The sequence below is a fragment of the Schistocerca cancellata genome, chromosome 4 (assembly GCF_023864275.1).
Source record: "Schistocerca cancellata isolate TAMUIC-IGC-003103 chromosome 4, iqSchCanc2.1, whole genome shotgun sequence".
In the NCBI taxonomy this organism is placed as follows: domain Eukaryota; kingdom Metazoa; phylum Arthropoda; class Insecta; order Orthoptera; family Acrididae; genus Schistocerca; species Schistocerca cancellata.
The window spans coordinates 691,809,867-691,827,535 of NC_064629.1; the positions used below are offsets into that span (position 1 = coordinate 691,809,867).

Genomic DNA, 17,669 nt, shown 5'->3' on the forward strand with positions numbered 1-17,669 from the left:
ATTGCTCTATGAATAGGATTCCACTTTAAATTGTGATTGTCTGTATAATTCGTCGGGTGAAATGAATGTCACCGTGGATGAAGTAAGGTCAAGCCTGCTTCCTATCCATGGTTTGCTTTGTGTTGGTATTTCTCTTACGCCATATGATCCCTTCAGTTATAATACTGTTCAGGAGCAATTCTTTGAATTGTTACACAAATGATCTCTCTCGCAAGGAAGTTGTTTTTTTAAGCCAACAGTAATCTCTATATGTACACAATACTGAAAAGGGTTACAACTGGTTTAATGTTGTTTGTGACTCCATGTAATTCCATTCAATGTTATTTTCAATGTTGCTATCTAGATTTGTGTGGATTTGTTACAGACATGGTTACCGTATACCAAAAATTAAATTTGAACTTGGTGTATATCTGGTTTTACTATCAACTAATGTTTAACATCCTATTTTTGTAGTCATTTTGTCTGTGGACACTTTAAATGATGATATTGTACACACCAACTACGGGAAATGAATATTTGCAAATAACAACCCACAAACATAAGTTATATGTAATTTGTAAAAGACTATGTGAGAGAATGGATTAAGAAATGACATTGTTAATGCTAATAGGTGATTCACAGAGACCTGTAAGAGGGAGATTGGGGCACACATTCAGGTATCGAACACAAGTGCAATGATGTATCTTCTTGTCCTTTTTGAACATTTTAATTACATTAAGTATATTCCATGGATCTCCTGGAGGGTGGTCTCTCAGATGTGTAAAGAAGTCAGATATGTGTATTTATTTTAATTAAAGTGTATTGTTGCAAAGTGACTGAACTCACTGTATTACAGTGTTAACTGTAATTACAAACTAACTTAAAACATCAGGTTTAAAAGATTCTGTGAAGATGGGTTTAAAAGATTCTGTGAAGATGCTCGGAAATACGGAAGCGTCCGATCCCGCCCGTCTGCTTTGACCCATGACGTCACAAATATGGCGGAAACAAAAACAAACGCACACATTTTCCACAAGAAGCCTAATGACACTAACGGGACAAGCGCAGGAAATGGGGTGTTTTGGGTGGGGGGCAAACTAAATATAAACAAATTTAGACGCCTTGCGTAGCTACAACGTGTAAGAGAAGACAGCCATGCATGAATACCCACCCACCTCCCCAGGGGTCGTAACCCCTGCAACCCATAGAAGATAAAGATGCTTCAGTAGCTGATGAGTGTTTCTTGTCTTTTTTTAAAAAAAAATCTCACGGGATAGAACGAACAGATCAGAAAGATAAATATAATAAACTAAAACAGAAATTGGAGGAAACATAATTAAAATAAGTAATAAGCGTTTTTAAATTTTAAAAAAATCTCACGAGATATAACGAACAGATCAGAAAAGTAAACAAAATAAGATAATACAGAACTGGAGACAGCCACACTCAAACCAAACTCCGCGCCGTCATGACGTCACACACAACACCCTTACGTCACGGGTCAAAGCCGACGTGTGGGATCGGACGCTTCTGTCGACCCAGATGCTCTTCACCAGAGTAGGGGAAGCTGACCAACAGAAAGTAGTGTAATAATGTAATTCAGCCTTCAAGTCCACTGCTTTATCTACATGGCATTAATTTTCTCTGAGCAATTGTTGAATCCATGGGTACCATTGCGTTCAACTCCTTTTTGTACTAGTGTTAGCTCCTTGGTGTCTTTGTAGTGCTTGTTTATGGCCCAAGGGTTCCAATTTAGTTAAAGAGACATTGGCAATGACAAAGGAGATCAACAAATATGTGTATTATGAAGTAGTTGTCAGAATACAGAGTTTTATGAAGAGGCCTTTGCATAATGTTTCAGAGTTCATACCAGATTTAATTATTATATTGTGCTTCTGTATTCTGAAAATATTTTCCGTGTGCATCTAATTTCCACAGAAAATGATTCCATAACTCATTGTGAAAGGAAATGTGCAGTTATATTAAATTATCAGGCCACTAGGAACATAATTATACATTGAGGTATACTGAGGTGACGAAAGTCATGGAATAGCGATTTGCACATATACTATGTAATCAAAAGTATCTGGGCACCCTCATAAACAGGTTTTTCATATTAGGTGGATTGTGCTTCCACCTACTGCCAGGTACTCCATATCAGTGACCTCAGGAGTCATTAGAAATCATGAGAGAGCAGGAATGGAGCCTTTCGCAGAACTCACGGACTTCAAACGTGGTCAAGTTATTGGGTGTCACTTGGGTCATATGTCTGTACGGGAGATTTCCACACTCCTAAACATCCCTAGGTCCACTGTCTCCAAAATGATAGTGAAGTGGAGATGTGAAGGGACACTTACAGCACAAAAGCATACAGGCCGACCTCATCTGTTGATAGACAGACCGCCAACAGTTGAAGAGGGTCGTAATGTGTTATAGGCAGACATCTATCCTGACCATCATACAGGAATTCCAATCTGCATCAGGATCCACCGAAAGTACTATGACAGTTAGGCGGGAGGTGAGAAAACTTGGGTTTCACGGTCAAACGACTGCTCATAAGCCACACATCATGCTGTTTAATGCCAAATTACTCCTCGCTTGGTGTAAGGAATGTAAACATTGAACAATTGAACAGTGGAAAAACTTTGTGTGGAGTAACAGATCACGGTACACAATGTGGCAATCTGATAGTAGGGTATGGATATGGTGAATGCCGAGTGAACGTCATCTGCCAGCATGTGTAGTGCCAACAGTAAAATTCGGAGGTGGTGGTGGTGTTATGGTGTGGTTGTGTTTTTCATGGAGGGGGCTTGCACCTCTTGTTGTTTTGCATGACACTATCACAGCACAGGCCTACACTGAAGTTTTACACACCTTCTTGCTTCCCACTGTCGAAGGGCAATTCGGGGATGGCTATTGCATCTTTCACCACGATCAAGCACCTATTCATAATGTACGACCTGTGGTAGAGGGGTTACATGACAATAACATTCTTGTAATAAACTGGCCTGCACAGAGTCCTGATCTGAATCCTATAGAACACCTTTGGGATGTTTTGGAATGCCAACTTCATACCTGGCCTCACCGACTGACATCGATACCTCTCCTCAGTGCAGCATTCCATGAAGAATGGGCTGCCATTCCCCAAGAAACCTCCCAGCACCTGACTGAACGTATGCCTGCGAGAGTGAAAGCTGTCACCAAGGCTAAGGGTGGGCCAACACCGTATTGAATTCCAACATTACCTATGGAGGGCGCCATGAACTTGTAAGTCATTTTCAGCCAGGTGTCCAGATACATTTGATCACATAGTGTATACAGATGGTGGTAGTATTGTGTATACAAGGCATTAAAATGCAGTGCATTTGGGGAGCTGTCATTTATACTCGGGTGATTCATGTGAAAAGTTTTCCAACATGATTATGGCTGCATGACAGAAATTAACTGACTTTCAACACAGAATGGTGTTCAAGCTAAGTGCAAGGACATTTTGGAAGTCATTAGGAAATCCAATATTGCAACATCCTCAATGTCAAGAGTGTTTCAAAAATACCAAGTTTCAGGCATTCATTTTCATAAAGGACAGTGCAGTGGCCGCTGGACTTCATTTAACCGAGAGCAGTGGAGTATGAATGGAGTTGTCAGTGCTAACAGACAAGCAACACTGCATGAAATACCACCAGAAATCACTATGTCATGTACAAGAAATTTAATCATTAGAATGGTGTGGCAAAATTTGGCATTAATGGCAGCAGACGACCGACTCAAGTGCCTTTGTTAAGAGCATGGCATAGCTTGCAGTGCCTTTCCTGGGCTCGTGGCTATACTGGTTGGACCCTAGACGATTGAAAAACTGTGGCTTGGTCAGACAAGTTCCAATTTCAGCGGGTCTTAAGAGATGATGGGAGGATTTGATTGTGGTGCAGGTGGCTCCGTATGTGGTGGGCTATGTGTACATGGAATGGATTGGGTTTTCTGGCCCGGGTGGAATGATGATTTACTGGAAATGGTTATGTTCAGCTACTTGGAGACCATTTGCAGCCATTCATGGACTGCATGTTCACAAACAATGATGGAATTTTTATTGATGACAATATGCCATGTCACCGGACCACAGTTCTTTGCAATTGGTTTGAAGAACATTCTGGACAATTCAAGCAAATGATTTAGCCATCCATATTGCCTGATATGAATCCCATCAAATGTTTATGGGTCACAATCAAGAGAGAAGTTTGTGCACAAAACCCTGCACCAGCAACACTTTTGCAATTCTAAATTTCTATAGAAGCAGCATGGCTCAATATCTCTGCAGGGGACTTATGGATGACTTGTTGAGTCCTTGCCATGCCAAGTTGCTGCACTAAACTGGGTGAAAGAAAGTCAAACATGATATTAGGAGGTAGCCCATGACTTGTCACCTCAGTGTATATAGGGTGTCCCAAAGAAATGGTCAATATTCAGCAATGTGACAGCAACTACCATCCAAAGCAGAAAAGCCTAGTGAACATGGGCTCTGAAATGTGTATCTTAAGAGCTAGGAGCACTTAAGCTTTGATACTGTGAAAAATCTCTTCTACTGCAAGCTCTTTGCTTTCCATGTTTGGTTAAAAGGTAGTATGGACAAAAGAAAAAAAAAAAAAAAAAGAAAATCTAGTGAACATGGGCCCTAAAATGCATACTGTGACATACATCACAGACTGATGTTGACAGATACGAAGTGTGGAAGGAGCAAGGTGCACCTATCTTGTGCAGTGCAGGTACTATACCTTTGCTTTGTGTATTGTACCAAGCAGCTTTCTTCATTGTGGATGGTGAGGTTTGTTTTCTGAGGAGTAGATGGCACCAGAAACTCCATCACCCTTTTCAGCATAAAGATCCTGAATACTGCATAGTTAAATAAAGCGCAGTGTTCAATAATGGCTATGACTGTGTCACCATGCACTGAATTATTTTAGTTGAAAGTTTGGTATTGGCTGCACTGGACACAAAAGACTATCCCCCACCACTTTTTGTTGCATATAAGCACCAACAATCCTCGATGCTGATTGATTGATTGTTTTTTTACTGATCCAGTATTATTGTACAGCACAAACTGTAAAATTGTTACTGAACAGGTAAAGGAAAGCTGCAATAATCCAAATTAAAGTTAGATACCTATTCTTAAAATTTAACTTTTAAATAACTTTTTTGTTACGTATTCAGAAATTATTTTAGAGAATAGATCAAGGCTTTATTAGAAATGCCTTTAGTTTAATTTTAACTGTTGGATATCTACTAGTTTTTATTTCTTCTGGTATCTTATTATGTAGTATAACACCAATTATTATGCTCCTCTGATAGGCTGTCATTGTGTGATATTTTTGATGTATATTTGATTTCCTTCTGGTTCAATAGTGGTGTACATTTTCGTTCCGTAGTTGCTTGCCTGTTTTCAACAGGTGGTCTCTAGTGAACAAGATAGCTTCATAAATGAATAAACATGGGACATTCAGAACACCAATCTCAGTAAAATGAGATTTACAGGACTCCATCTTTTTTAAGACTACAAATTATTCTTAGAACTCTTTTTCATTCTAAAAACATCTACACTGTGAGTTGAGTGTCCCCAGAAAATGATCCCATATCAAATCAGTGAGTGGAACTGTGCATAGTATGCCTGCAGTACTATTGTTTTGCTTGTTGTTGACTTTAATATTCTTAAACCATAACACACGGATGAGAGTTCCATAGACAAGTTATTTATATTTGTGTCCCACTTTAAATCTTACTGAATCCACAGATCCAAAAGTTTTGTGACACTTATATTTGGGGATCATTTTCTGATTGTACTTGAATAGATATTTGGTTAGATGGAGGAAATCAATAAAAGTTGACACACACAGTCTTTTCAGGATTTACAATGAGTTTTGTTTGGTGAACCACTCCGAATGTCTTTTCATAGAACCTCCAGCTGTTGACTGCAAGGCTTCTGGGCTGGATCCAGTAGGCAATACACTGGTGTTATTTGCAAATAATTTTTTGAGATCTCGTACATTCAACAAAATTGTGAACATAAATCAGGAGTAGTAGTGGACCTAAGATTGAACTCTGCAGTATGCTGCATTTTGTTGGTAATTTGCTAGAAAGGAAGGAGTTGTCTTGTTTTATTCTTAGCCATGAATTCATACTGAACTGATACCTTCTGCCTACAGTTTTTTTTTTTTTTGTAGGTATGAACACAACCAGCCACATGTTACACCTCTTACTCCACAACTTTGTAATTTTTCAAGCAGACTGCTCTGGTCCAGGTGTTGAAGGCTTTTGACAGGTCTAGGAAAATACCTGCAGCTAATTTATGTTGATCAAGGGATTTCAAAGCACAGTCTAAGAATTCAGAAATCACTGTCTGTGTGGATTTAGGCTTTCTAAAACCATGTTGTTGTACATTAAGAGGAGAATATTTATTTATGAAACTTAAAAACCTATTATAAAAGGGTTTTTCTTAAAAACCTGTTATAAAAAGGGTTTTGTAGAATTTTTGAGAAGGAACTTAACTGTGACACAATTCGGTAGTTTGATATTCCATCAGGAGAACCTTTTTTTAGAGATGGTGAAGCTTTTGCTATTTTGAGAGTATCTGGAAAGACACCAATTTCTAGAGAGAAAGAGGTCGAAAATTTTTGCCAACAGTTTTACTATGTGGTGAGCACATGCTTTTAATAGGAAATCAGGTACTTCATCAAGGGCACTTGACATTTTATTGCTTAATGATTTAATTTTGCTTATAATTTCCTTAGGATTTGTTTGATAAACATACATAAAGGCATCCAAGATCACCGATTTGCTGGAGAAACTTTTGACTGATCCTTTACAATTTACTTGAATGATGTCTTCAGCTAGTGAAGTGAAGTATTCATTGAATTTTGTCATGGCTAATTTTGGGTCTATGACGTTTGTGCCTTCTGGTGATAATGATACATTCTCATTTTCTGGTACTGAACACAATTCTCTTTCTTTATAACTCTCCACATGGATCATATTTTGTTAGATGAAATTCTCACCAAACTGTCATTCCACATAATTTTTGCCTCTCAGACTACTGTGCCATCTTTTGTAGGCTTTAGAATAATCTGCAAACTCTTGGGTAACACAAAATTTCTTACAACAGTACCACAGAAATCTGTTTTCATCACTGGAAATTTTTATGCCTTTAGTTACCCAATGCTTATTGTTGTTAGATTTTACAGTTTGTAATTCTTTTGGAAATGCTGCATTAAAATACATTGAAGAGCCAAAGAAACTGGTACACCTGCCTAATATCATGTAGGGTCCCCGTGAGCATGCAGAAGTGCTGCACCACGATGTGGCATAGACTCGACTAATATCTGAAGTAGTGCTGGAGGGAACTGACTCCATGAATCCTGCAGAACTGTCCATCAATCCATAAAAGTACGAGGGAGTCGAGATCTCTTCTGAACAGCACATTCTAGGCATCCCAGATATACCAAGTCTGTCAGAATGCACAATGGACATGAATGGATGCAGGTGATCAATCAGGATGCTTACATACGTGTCTGCTGTCACAGTTGTATCTAGATGTATCAGGGGTCCCATATCACACAAACTCTACACAACCCAGACCATTACAGAGCCTCCACCAGCTTGAACAGTCCCCTGCTGACACAAATGCTCCATGGATTCATTAAGTTAACTCTATACCTGTACATGTCCTTCCACTTGATACAGATTAGATTAGATTTACTTTCATTCCAATTGATCCATAGTGAGGAGGTCCTCCAGGATGCAGAACATGTCAGAAAAACAACAATACATGACAAATATTTACAACTAAAACAAATAAGCTAATGTACCATTCCACAGCTCCCAAGTGGAATGATCATCATTTTTTAATGAAAGAGTCATTTTACAAATACTAATGCACTGAATTTAAAATAAAACAGTTTATTTATTTATTTATAAGGTAATAAACATGTAATACAACTACTATAATACTTATTTACAATGAACACATTACTGCACTGAAATTGTGCCGAAGTTATATACACACACAAATAAGTTGGTTTTACTAAGAAATTCATCAATGGAGTAGAAGGAGTTGGCCACCAATAAATCCTTTAGGCTTCTCTTAAACTGAATTTCATTGGTTGTTAAGCTTTTTATGGCTGCTGGCAAGTTATTGAAAATGTGTGTTCCTGAATAATGCACACCTTTTTGTAGAAGATTAAGTGACTTTAAATCCTTGTGGAGATTATTCTTATTTCTAGTATTGATTCCATGAATTGAGCTGTTGGTTTGAAAAAGTGATATATTTTTAATGACAAATTTCATTAAGGAATAAATATAATGGGAAGCAGTAGCAATTTGAAACGAGACTCATCTGACCAGGCAACATGTTTCCAGTCATCAGCAGTCCAATGTCAGTGTTGATGGGTCCAGGCAAAGTGTAACGCTTTGTGTTGTGCAGTCATCAAGGGTACACGAGTGGGCCTTTGACTCTGAAAGCCAATATTGATGATGTTTCATTGACTGGCTCATACACTGGCCCAGCGTTGAAATCTGCAGCAGTTTGCGAAAGGGTTGCACTTCTGTCATGTCGAATGATTCTTTTCATTCGCCGCTGGTCCCGTTCTTGCAGGATCTTTTTCTGGCCGCATCGTGTTGGAGATTTGATGTTTTACCTGATTTGTGATATTCACGGTACACTCGTGAAATGGTCATACGGGAAATCCCCACTTCATTGCTGCCTTGGAGACATTGTGTCCCATTGCTTGTGTACTCACTATAACCCCATGTTGAAACTCACTTAAATCTTATAACCTGCCATTGTTGCAGCTGTAACTGATCTACCAACTGCGCCAGACACTTGTCTTATATGGGCATTGCTGACCACAGTGCCATATTCTGCAGGTTTACACATTTCTGTATTTGAATACGCGTGACTGTACCAGTGTCTTTGGTGCTTCGGAGTAGTAAAGAAAGATATTTTGAAAACTCCTGTAAATTCTATCCACATTACTCTGAATTTAGATGCTTTCCCAATTTTCCTTAGCTTCTAAGAAATTAAGAATTCTAATGTTATCTTCAGAAAAAGTTCTTTTTTTAACTACTTTTTTTTGTAAATGTTACTAACCTGTTGTCATTTCTATACACAGCAGCTGCACCTACTCTGTTTGTGAATTTGTAACTTGTGTAAGAGATGAATATTTGTCAATGATGGAGTCTGTACATTCTGTGAAACTTGTTGGACAGTGTATTGTGGGGTTCATATTGAATGTGTAGGTCACATCTATCAAAGCATCTCTGCTACCACTGTGTTTGAAAAAATCAGTATTGCCATAAAGCACTATCTTTGTATTTAATGCACTGATCCAGTTCAGCAGAACCTCTAGTTTACTCACGAAGACTGGAAGATTTCCACTAGCTGCTCCATATATGTTAATAATCATGAAATTAAGTCCTGGCAGCTTAGTAATGGAAATTTTGAAGTCTTTTTAATTTGGTCAATATAATTTTTATTGATATCACAGAAATTTATATTTGCTCTTTCACAAAGATAACAGAGCCACCATATTTGGAGAACTCTTGCCTAGAATGGGTTACTAATGCTTATCCTGAGATTAAGGTTAATTTTACTTCATATTTTTGTGAAGTTAATTTTATTTCATCATTTCATATCCAATGTTCAGTAATGCAAATTATGTCTACATTTAGTTTATACTGGAATAATGCCTCCAACCTGGTAATTTTAGTTGTGAATGACTGAATGTTATGGTGTAATACAACAAAATCTGGGCATTTAGAAACTTAAGCTGAAACACTTTCTAGTTCTTGATCTAAGAATACAGCACATACCCTAAAAAAAATTAGGTGTCTTTCTTGTGTGTGGCATCTATTTGCTGGTGACAAGTAATAGGTGAGATAACTTCTGGAGCTTGTACAAGTTTTGCTTCATTCTTCTTTGTCCTCTTTGGTTTAAACTGTTTCATAATTTGCATTTGACAGATGACTTGATTATTTACTTCTGGTTTATTCAGTTTAAACTACACGGTAGTATGTGTTTGGCCCATGACATTATTGTTTGCAACTCATCTAAAACACTTTGTAATCTTCATTTGTTTGCCATTTATCATTTTTTATTCACTCTTCCTCAAAATATGAGTACATATTTTTTTGGCCAGCAGTGCCTTTCTTGGCGCATTTGAATGAAGTCCACGGACTGTAAGAAAACTTCTCTCCAAGCTGCTTATGTCTACAGTAACAAGATTCTTAAAGTGAGTGATACTTCAATGATATTCTTGTTGCAGCACTAATTTTGTGGTTCACACATCGCCAGGGTGGTAAATCATGATGATGTGGGATATTCGCGAGTACATTTGTGTAAATTAAATTACTTAAACATTTCCTCTTTTCTGCTGTAACCTTGTACGTCTTGTTGCTATAGATGTCGTTTGATCCTCCTATTAACATGATAAAATCATCTTTATTCAAACTAGCTATGTCAGTGAATTTTTTTCGGTTCATTATTTCATTCAGTGGAGCCCCTGGTTTTCCAAAACAAGATGCCTTGAAATTACCTGTTCCCATCAGCACTGCAGAAAGGTCACAGCCATGAGTATCACCTTTGTGCTCAAAGAAGTGGCCTACATTAATTCTTTTCTTGCATGTCAGTATTTCTTTGTGAGAAGGATGCATCAACAAATAGCAGTAATAAACAATGTGATCCTTACTAGAGATGGAAGTAGAGGCATTTTGTCTGATTTGAAATTTAATAAGCTGTTGCCTTGTATTTTATTTGTAGATTTGTACTTTGGGTTAAGGATTTCACTTGTGTTTTTGTGTCACCAACTTGTAATTACCAAAATTGTTTGCAACTCATCTAAAACACTTTGTAATCTTCATTTGTTTGCCATTTATCATTTTTTATTCACTCTTCCTCAAAATATGAGTACATATTTTTTTGGCCAGCAGTGCCTTTCTTGGCGCATTTGAATGAAGTCCACGGACTGTAAGAAAACTTCTCTCCAAGCTGCTTATGTCTACAGTAACAAGATTCTTAAAGTGAGTGATACTTCAATGATATTCTTGTTGCAGCACTAATTTTGTGGTTCACACATCGCCAGGGTGGTAAATCATGATGATGTGGGATATTCGCGAGTACATTTGTGTAAATTAAATTACTTAAACATTTCCTCTTTTCTGCTGTAACCTTGTACGTCTTGTTGCTATAGATGTCGTTTGATCCTCCTATTAACATGATAAAATCATCTTTATTCAAACTAGCTATGTCAGTGAATTTTTTTCGGTTCATTATTTCATTCAGTGGAGCCCCTGGTTTTCCAAAACAAGATGCCTTGAAATTACCTGTTCCCATCAGCACTGCAGAAAGGTCACAGCCATGAGTATCACCTTTGTGCTCAAAGAAGTGGCCTACATTAATTCTTTTCTTGCATGTCAGTATTTCTTTGTGAGAAGGATGCATCAACAAATAGCAGTAATAAACAATGTGATCCTTACTAGAGATGGAAGTAGAGGCATTTTGTCTGATTTGAAATTTAATAAGCTGTTGCCTTGTATTTTATTTGTAGATTTGTACTTTGGGTTAAGGATTTCACTTGTGTTTTTGTGTCACCAACTTGTAATTACCAAAATTGTTTGCAACTCATCTAAAACACTTTGTAATCTTCATTTGTTTGCCATTTATCATTTTTTATTCACTCTTCCTCAAAATATGAGTACATATTTTTTTGGCCAGCAGTGCCTTTCTTGGCGCATTTGAATGAAGTCCACGGACTGTAAGAAAACTTCTCTCCAAGCTGCTTATGTCTACAGTAACAAGATTCTTAAAGTGAGTGATACTTCAATGATATTCTTGTTGCAGCACTAATTTTGTGGTTCACACATCGCCAGGGTGGTAAATCATGATGATGTGGGATATTCGCGAGTACATTTGTGTAAATTAAATTACTTAAACATTTCCTCTTTTCTGCTGTAACCTTGTACGTCTTGTTGCTATAGATGTCGTTTGATCCTCCTATTAACATGATAAAATCATCTTTATTCAAACTAGCTATGTCAGTGAATTTTTTTCGGTTCATTATTTCATTCAGTGGAGCCCCTGGTTTTCCAAAACAAGATGCCTTGAAATTACCTGTTCCCATCAGCACTGCAGAAAGGTCACAGCCATGAGTATCACCTTTGTGCTCAAAGAAGTGGCCTACATTAATTCTTTTCTTGCATGTCAGTATTTCTTTGTGAGAAGGATGCATCAACAAATAGCAGTAATAAACAATGTGATCCTTACTAGAGATGGAAGTAGAGGCATTTTGTCTGATTTGAAATTTAATAAGCTGTTGCCTTGTATTTTATTTGTAGATTTGTACTTTGGGTTAAGGATTTCACTTGTGTTTTTGTGTCACCAACTTGTAATTACCAAAATTGTTTGCAACTCATCTAAAACACTTTGTAATCTTCATTTGTTTGCCATTTATCATTTTTTATTCACTCTTCCTCAAAATATGAGTACATATTTTTTTGGCCAGCAGTGCCTTTCTTGGCGCATTTGAATGAAGTCCACGGACTGTAAGAAAACTTCTCTCCAAGCTGCTTATGTCTACAGTAACAAGATTCTTAAAGTGAGTGATACTTCAATGATATTCTTGTTGCAGCACTAATTTTGTGGTTCACACATCGCCAGGGTGGTAAATCATGATGATGTGGGATATTCGCGAGTACATTTGTGTAAATTAAATTACTTAAACATTTCCTCTTTTCTGCTGTAACCTTGTACGTCTTGTTGCTATAGATGTCGTTTGATCCTCCTATTAACATGATAAAATCATCTTTATTCAAACTAGCTATGTCAGTGAATTTTTTTCGGTTCATTATTTCATTCAGTGGAGCCCCTGGTTTTCCAAAACAAGATGCCTTGAAATTACCTGTTCCCATCAGCACTGCAGAAAGGTCACAGCCATGAGTATCACCTTTGTGCTCAAAGAAGTGGCCTACATTAATTCTTTTCTTGCATGTCAGTATTTCTTTGTGAGAAGGATGCATCAACAAATAGCAGTAATAAACAATGTGATCCTTACTAGAGATGGAAGTAGAGGCATTTTGTCTGATTTGAAATTTAATAAGCTGTTGCCTTGTATTTTATTTGTAGATTTGTACTTTGGGTTAAGGATTTCACTTGTGTTTTTGTGTCACCAACTTGTAATTACCAAAATTGTTTGCAACTCATCTAAAACACTTTGTAATCTTCATTTGTTTGCCATTTATCATTTTTTATTCACTCTTCCTCAAAATATGAGTACATATTTTTTTGGCCAGCAGTGCCTTTCTTGGCGCATTTGAATGAAGTCCACGGACTGTAAGAAAACTTCTCTCCAAGCTGCTTATGTCTACAGTAACAAGATTCTTAAAGTGAGTGATACTTCAATGATATTCTTGTTGCAGCACTAATTTTGTGGTTCACACATCGCCAGGGTGGTAAATCATGATGATGTGGGATATTCGCGAGTACATTTGTGTAAATTAAATTACTTAAACATTTCCTCTTTTCTGCTGTAACCTTGTACGTCTTGTTGCTATAGATGTCGTTTGATCCTCCTATTAACATGATAAAATCATCTTTATTCAAACTAGCTATGTCAGTGAATTTTTTTCGGTTCATTATTTCATTCAGTGGAGCCCCTGGTTTTCCAAAACAAGATGCCTTGAAATTACCTGTTCCCATCAGCACTGCAGAAAGGTCACAGCCATGAGTATCACCTTTGTGCTCAAAGAAGTGGCCTACATTAATTCTTTTCTTGCATGTCAGTATTTCTTTGTGAGAAGGATGCATCAACAAATAGCAGTAATAAACAATGTGATCCTTACTAGAGATGGAAGTAGAGGCATTTTGTCTGATTTGAAATTTAATAAGCTGTTGCCTTGTATTTTATTTGTAGATTTGTACTTTGGGTTAAGGATTTCACTTGTGTTTTTGTGTCACCAACTTGTAATTACCAAAATTGTTTGCAACTCATCTAAAACACTTTGTAATCTTCATTTGTTTGCCATTTATCATTTTTTATTCACTCTTCCTCAAAATATGAGTACATATTTTTTTGGCCAGCAGTGCCTTTCTTGGCGCATTTGAATGAAGTCCACGGACTGTAAGAAAACTTCTCTCCAAGCTGCTTATGTCTACAGTAACAAGATTCTTAAAGTGAGTGATACTTCAATGATATTCTTGTTGCAGCACTAATTTTGTGGTTCACACATCGCCAGGGTGGTAAATCATGATGATGTGGGATATTCGCGAGTACATTTGTGTAAATTAAATTACTTAAACATTTCCTCTTTTCTGCTGTAACCTTGTACGTCTTGTTGCTATAGATGTCGTTTGATCCTCCTATTAACATGATAAAATCATCTTTATTCAAACTAGCTATGTCAGTGAATTTTTTTCGGTTCATTATTTCATTCAGTGGAGCCCCTGGTTTTCCAAAACAAGATGCCTTGAAATTACCTGTTCCCATCAGCACTGCAGAAAGGTCACAGCCATGAGTATCACCTTTGTGCTCAAAGAAGTGGCCTACATTAATTCTTTTCTTGCATGTCAGTATTTCTTTGTGAGAAGGATGCATCAACAAATAGCAGTAATAAACAATGTGATCCTTACTAGAGATGGAAGTAGAGGCATTTTGTCTGATTTGAAATTTAATAAGCTGTTGCCTTGTATTTTATTTGTAGATTTGTACTTTGGGTTAAGGATTTCACTTGTGTTTTTGTGTCACCAACTTGTAATTACCAAAATTGTTTGCAACTCATCTAAAACACTTTGTAATCTTCATTTGTTTGCCATTTATCATTTTTTATTCACTCTTCCTCAAAATATGAGTACATATTTTTTTGGCCAGCAGTGCCTTTCTTGGCGCATTTGAATGAAGTCCACGGACTGTAAGAAAACTTCTCTCCAAGCTGCTTATGTCTACAGTAACAAGATTCTTAAAGTGAGTGATACTTCAATGATATTCTTGTTGCAGCACTAATTTTGTGGTTCACACATCGCCAGGGTGGTAAATCATGATGATGTGGGATATTCGCGAGTACATTTGTGTAAATTAAATTACTTAAACATTTCCTCTTTTCTGCTGTAACCTTGTACGTCTTGTTGCTATAGATGTCGTTTGATCCTCCTATTAACATGATAAAATCATCTTTATTCAAACTAGCTATGTCAGTGAATTTTTTTCGGTTCATTATTTCATTCAGTGGAGCCCCTGGTTTTCCAAAACAAGATGCCTTGAAATTACCTGTTCCCATCAGCACTGCAGAAAGGTCACAGCCATGAGTATCACCTTTGTGCTCAAAGAAGTGGCCTACATTAATTCTTTTCTTGCATGTCAGTATTTCTTTGTGAGAAGGATGCATCAACAAATAGCAGTAATAAACAATGTGATCCTTACTAGAGATGGAAGTAGAGGCATTTTGTCTGATTTGAAATTTAATAAGCTGTTGCCTTGTATTTTATTTGTAGATTTGTACTTTGGGTTAAGGATTTCACTTGTGTTTTTGTGTCACCAACTTGTAATTACCAAATGAAAGTAGGGTCTTCTTTTTTTTTTTTTAACTGATGTTTTCATTTGGATGGTCTGTACTGTATAGTCTGAAATATTTTACTATTTTCTGAACTTCAGCCATGCTGTCTTTTATGTCTTTCTAATATGTGTATTTTGCAAAATAGTGATAACTGTTGATGCAAGCTGTTTTGAATTTGAAACGTCCAGAAGTTCAGTGCCTTGACACAAGCCTATGCGATACTGTACTGTAACTCATTTCCACAAGAGAAAAAGAAAGAAAATAAAGAGAGAGAAATGGGATGAGATTCGAGGTTCACCACAGTATTTTTCTGCCCTCTTTTGCCCCAGAGGAGCTGCCCCAAATCATTATGCAATATGTTATGTCACTATGAAAAAAATGCATAATAGGAGCTAAGCATAATGTTTTCACTCACACATGCTCCAAATCTGTTTAGCAAATATATGACTCTTGATAGTTTAATACATATAAAGTCTGGTGGTGGTTCCATGTTAATCTAGAATCCAAGCGTAAAGTCAGCAGTTTAACGAACGTACAGTCGGTGTTAGACTTACTTAAACTAAAGACTACATTTTCAGTTTTATTCAGATTTGCAGCTATTTAGCGATCTTTAGCCTGAGAACACTAATGTCTCTTTACCTGTTCTAAATACTGATAATATACAAAATGTAAATGTAAATCTTTAAATTAATTATATTTATGACATATTGTATGCGAATTATTATTTAGATATAAAATGGCTTAGTAATGGAAATCACAGTTTGTGTGTATGAAATTAGACATGAGAGCATTGTGGACAATCAATACACACCTTTTTCTGATGTTTGCTGCATATTGGATTGTTACAGGGTACATAGCAAACTATTGTCACATGTTTCTTGGAGTAGTGGCAGTAAGAACAGTACTTACTCAGGCATGTTGCGGAAAAGGTCCTTGCTGTTCTTGCACATTCATTTGTAATATCCCTTTTTATTGCATTCTTTAGGTCCTTGCTCAGATATGACACAGAGTCTCATTGGATGAGCCAGGGATGTGTAAGTTGTTGATGCAGTTCTAACAGGAAATTCAATCTTGTCAACAGAGTTTTGCTTGGAGCCTTTTGGAAGTGTTGATGGGCATATATGATAAACAAATATGCAATATTCAGAATGCTGTAAGACAAACACTTTGGCTCCATTCATGTTTTCTGACCACAGTTAGTTACAGTATCGCTGGCTGCTTTGTCTGGTTGTATGTGAGTACTACTTCTGTCTATTTTATGTGATCTAAATAGAGGCATCATCATGCATGCCTGAAACTAGAGTTAAAAGTCTGTTTGAGCTAGGTTTGTAGGAGACAGCTGTCATATCTCCTGAAAATAAGAAAAATGTTTAGTCTCCCCTGCTGTGGTATTTCAAGTCTACAAACTCTGTTGGAAGTCCTTTTTTATTTTCTTTATTGTTCCTACAACAGTTAAACCATAATCAGCTTGTAGTTCCCTCACAAGAGGCACACTCACGAACCAGTTGTCCACGGTAATATTTCTGCACGAGCTCTTCATTTTACCTACCAGTTGTTCTACAAAATGGTCAACAACTGCCACCCCATCTGAAGTTGTTCCTTTCACAAGATATGGAATAGCCTTTATCATGTAGTTATTAGCATTGCCACAAATCATGACAACTTTCAGGCCATATTTGTTTGCCTTATTGTTCATGTAAACCATAAAAGGATATCTTCCACAAAACCAATGAGCTGTTTATCAGTGCTGCAGTAAGAACTTGGCTTATAGTTTGTCATACAGTTAGTTACAAATGCTTCCTGCATATGTTTGATTGATGTCAGTTTACTTCCTTTCCTCTGTTCTTCCGTGGTTTCTCTGTCATCAAATCTAGTGCAGTATATTAGGAACATAAACCTGTTTCCAGACATAGTGGCACAATAATAATCACCACAGAAGGCGCTATTAAATACTAATCTAGCATATAGCTGACTATCTTTCATAACAGCTGAGGGACTCAAGATAACAATCAATGCCTGAAATTCTTACTTACAGGTTTCCCTTAGTGTAGCATTCATTATTTTGTAGTTTTACCGATGTCATTCTATTTGTTCTTAGAACAATCTTG

At 37.0% G+C, this 17,669-nt stretch overlaps 1 protein-coding gene across 5 annotated transcripts in view; it reads left to right on the top strand.

Annotated features, from left to right (window-relative positions):
• LOC126184624 (BET1 homolog) overlaps window positions 1-17,669 on the top strand; it is a 40,263-nt gene that overhangs the window by 1,075 nt on the left and 21,519 nt on the right. The window lies entirely within an intron of this gene.